The sequence below is a fragment of the Mastomys coucha genome, unplaced genomic scaffold (assembly GCF_008632895.1).
Source record: "Mastomys coucha isolate ucsf_1 unplaced genomic scaffold, UCSF_Mcou_1 pScaffold5, whole genome shotgun sequence".
Taxonomy (NCBI): domain Eukaryota; kingdom Metazoa; phylum Chordata; class Mammalia; order Rodentia; family Muridae; genus Mastomys; species Mastomys coucha.
In genome coordinates this window covers 75939428-75943294 of record NW_022196911.1, presented here as the reverse complement: position 1 = coordinate 75943294, position 3867 = coordinate 75939428, and the positions used below count along the sequence as shown (strand labels likewise).

At 45.5% G+C, this 3867-nt stretch overlaps 1 protein-coding gene across 1 annotated transcript in view; it reads right to left on the bottom strand.

The window, feature by feature from the left end:
• Rnf135 (ring finger protein 135) overlaps nucleotides 1-3867 on the bottom strand; it is a 22441-nt gene that overhangs the window by 13764 nt on the left and 4810 nt on the right. The window lies entirely within an intron of this gene.

Sequence of the window (3867 nt, the reverse complement as noted above, 5' to 3'; positions counted from 1 at the left end):
TCTCTTCTATACCTATTATTCTTAGATTTGGTCTTCTCATTGCATCCTGGATTTCCTGGATATTCTGGGTTAGAAGCTTTTTGCTTTTTTGCATTTTCTTTGACTGTTTGTCAATGTTTCTATGGTATCTTCAGCCCCTGAGATTCTCCCTTTTATCTCTTGTATTCTGTTGGGGATGCTTGAATCTAAGATAGGTTTTCTATCTCCAAGGTTGTCTCTCTTTCCGATTTCTTTATTGTTTCTATTTCAATTTTTAGATTTGGATGGTTTTGCTCATTTCCTTCTCCTGTTTGTATTTTCCTGTAGCTCTTTAAGGGATTTTTGTGTTTCCTCTTGAAGGACTTCTAGCTGTTTACCTGTGTTCTCTTGTATTTCTTTGAGGGTGCTATTTATGTCTTTATTAAAGACCTGTATCATCACCATGAGAAGTGATTTTATATCTGAATCTTGCTTTTCCAGTGTAATGGTGTGTCCAGGACTTGCTATGGTGGGAGTATTAGGTTCTGATGATGCCAAGGAACCTTGGTTTGTGTTGCTTATATTCTTACGCTTGCCCCACATCATCTGGCTATCTCTAGTGCTACCTGCCCTTGCTAAATCTGACTGGAGGCTGCTCTTCCTGTGATCCTGGTTGTGTCAGAACTCCTCAGAGTCAAGCTGTCTCTGTGATCCTGTGATTCTGGGATCCCATGACCCTGGGCTTGTTAGAGCACCTAGGAGTGGATCTTCCTCAGGGTGTTTTGGGACTGGCTGCAGAGTTTGCACTCAAGGTCTGCTTAGGGTACCGGCTGGCCCAGACAGACTGGAATCAACCCGAGCCACTGGGCTGGCAGAGTTCCTGTGTGCCTGGGTCCTGATGGTCCCAGTTACTCCCAGTATTGGAACAGATGTTGTGTCCTCCTCACCTCTGATCCTGGGTGTGTTAGAGCACCTGGGAGTGGAGCTTCCTCTGGGTGTTGTGGGACTGGCTGTGGAGTTTGTGCCCAAGGTCTGCCCAGGGAACCAGCCCAGACAGACTGGAAGAAACCTAAGCCACTGGGCTGGTGGAGTTCCTGTGTGCCTGGTCCTGACGGTCCCAGTTACTCCCTAAGTTGGGATAGATGTGTATTCCTCACCTCTAATCCTGGGTGTGTTCAGCTATTACTTTTTTAACGTATTTTTTAAATAGTGCTAGGGACCAAATCCAGAAACTTGTTCACGAACTCTACTATTAAGCTACATCCCAGTCTATAAAATCCTTTTATTTTACTTTATATGTTTTTTGGTATATGTGTGTGTAGTATCTGTGTATATGGTATGCAGTGTGTGTGTATATGTGTGTATGTGCACATGGAAAAGGATGAAAGGATGTCAGGTGTCCTGCTGTGTCACTCTTTACCTTATTCCCTTGAGACAGGGTCTCTCACTAATCCTGAGCTTAGCTGAAAATAAGTCACAGTGACCTCATTCCTCCAGCCACAGCCCACATAACCCCTGTTCCAAGATCTCAGTAAGATCACAGTGGCTTGCTGGCTTCAACTAATGCCCCAGGTTCAAGGAGAGACCCTGCCTCAAAGGAATAGACAGACAGCAATAGAAGAAGTTACCTGATACCTTCTTTGTGCCGCCGAGTACTGTGTGCTGCTAGGCAGGTTAGAGCAGAGGAAGTGTCACGACGTCCAGGCTTTTGACTTGTGTGTTTGGAAGAATTAAGACGACAGCTGTGATGGAGAATCCCCAGAGGAACCACAGCTTGGGGCATCTAACTGTGCTGTTTTGGAGATTGCCAGAAGGAAATGCTGAGAAATGAAGTGGACATTTCTAGTTCTTTGGAAAGTTAGTTATGTCAAAGGATGTCTTGATGTGGCAAACACATAAAAGGACACTTGATGACAGTGGGAGACAAGCACTGAACTTAGGTTTGTTCTGCCTCACTATTCTTTGTCAAAGACACACAAGTACTGGCTCACCTTACAAAGAGTTGTTGAGCTTGTGATACACAGCCACGGAAAGAAACTCACCCAAGAACTGCTCTCAAGGGCTGGGGAGATGGCTCAGCAGTTAAAAGCACTGGCTGCTCTCACAACCATCTGTAATGGGATCTGGTGCCCTCTTCTGGTGTGTCTGAAGATAGCAACAATGTACTCACAAACTGTTCTCCAGGTTCCTACGAAAGCTTGCTGCCTCTGTGGCCTCAGGCCATTTGGTGAGCATGGCTGTTTCTTCAAGATCGAACTACAGCTTCCTGGTGTCTGCTGAATCATATTTGGTGTTTGCTACAGGACTGAACTGCTACTAAAGATCAAGCCTGCCCCTAAAGAACTGTTGCTGAACACGTCTACCTCCCCCACATCCTAATAGCTTTTCTCTTCCACTACCTCTGCTGAGTGGTGGGCTAGAGGAGAGGTTGAATCCTTATTAAAAGTAGGTTGCAGCCGGGCAGTGGTGGCGCACGCCTTTAATCCCAGTACCTGGGAGGCAGATTTCTGAGTTCAAGGCCAGCCTGGTCTACAGAGAGAGTTCCAGGACAGCCTGGACTACCCAGAGAAACGCTCTCTCAAAAAAACAAAAAAACAAGGCAAAAAAAAGTAGGTTGCCAAAAATTTATGCCTACAGAGTAACAAGAAAGGAGGGTCAGGAGTTCAAGGCCAGCTCACATTACACACTAAATTCAAGGCTGGCCTAAGATAAAAGATCTTGCCACATAAAACAATAGCAAATAAAGCAACCTGGAGAGCACAGCGGGACTCAGAGGAGTACTCTGGAAGTGGGTAAGAGCTCATGTTGCAGGTTAGACTGGACAACTCAACAAAATTCCACCTCAATGAAAAGAGGGTGTTACCAAGGTTGCTCAACTGGTAAAAGTGCTTGTTGCACAAGTCTGACTACCTGGAGAGATAGATTCCTGCAACCGACAGTGGACAGAGAATGGACTCCTGAAAGCCATGCTCTGACCGCTCCACAACCCCTACCTTGCACACACCCCTTCGCAACACACATACCCTCCCCTCCATACACAAACTCCCCTCCATACAATAAAATTCCTTTTGAAAGGTCACTGAATGAGCCTGGAGAGTTAGCTTGGCAGTGAAGAGCATCTGTCGCTTTTGCAGAGGACCTGAGTTCAATTCCCAGTGCCCACATGATGGCTCACACCCATCTACAGCTTTGATTCTAAGGGATCCAACATCCTCTTTCTTCTGACCCTATACAGACACTGGGCATGCACACGGTGAACATACATAAAAAGCAGGCAAAAACCACCCAAAACCATAAAATAAGATAAATACTTCATTTTTAAAAAGATTTATTTATTTATTATATGTAAGTACATTGTAGCTGTCTTCAGACACACCAGAAGAGAGCATCATTATGGATAGTTGTGAGCCACCATGTGGCTGCTGGGATTTGAACTCAGGACCTCTGGAAGTCAGTGCTCTTAACCTCTGAGTCATAACTCCAGCTCCTGCTCTGGCCCTTCTCGCTCCGGCTCTTCTCGCTCTGGCTCTTCTTGCTCCAGCTCCGCTCGCTCCAGCCCAAAAAATTATTTATTTATTGTATCTTTTATTTATTTATTTTATGTATATGAGTACAATGTTGCTGTCTTCAGACATACCAGAAGAGGGCATCACATCCCATTACAGATGATTGTGAACCACCATGTGGTTGCTGGGAATTGAACTCAGGACCTCTGGAAGTCAGTGCTCTTAATCTCTGAGCCATCTCTCCAGCCCAAGATAAATACTTCTTTAAGAAAGTTTTTAAGGTCCGGGCAGTGGTGGCTCACGCCTTTAATCCCAGCACTTGGGAATCAGAGACAGGTCGATTTCTGAGTTAGAGGCCAGCCTGGTCTACAGAGTGAGTTCCAGGACAGCCAGGGCTATACAG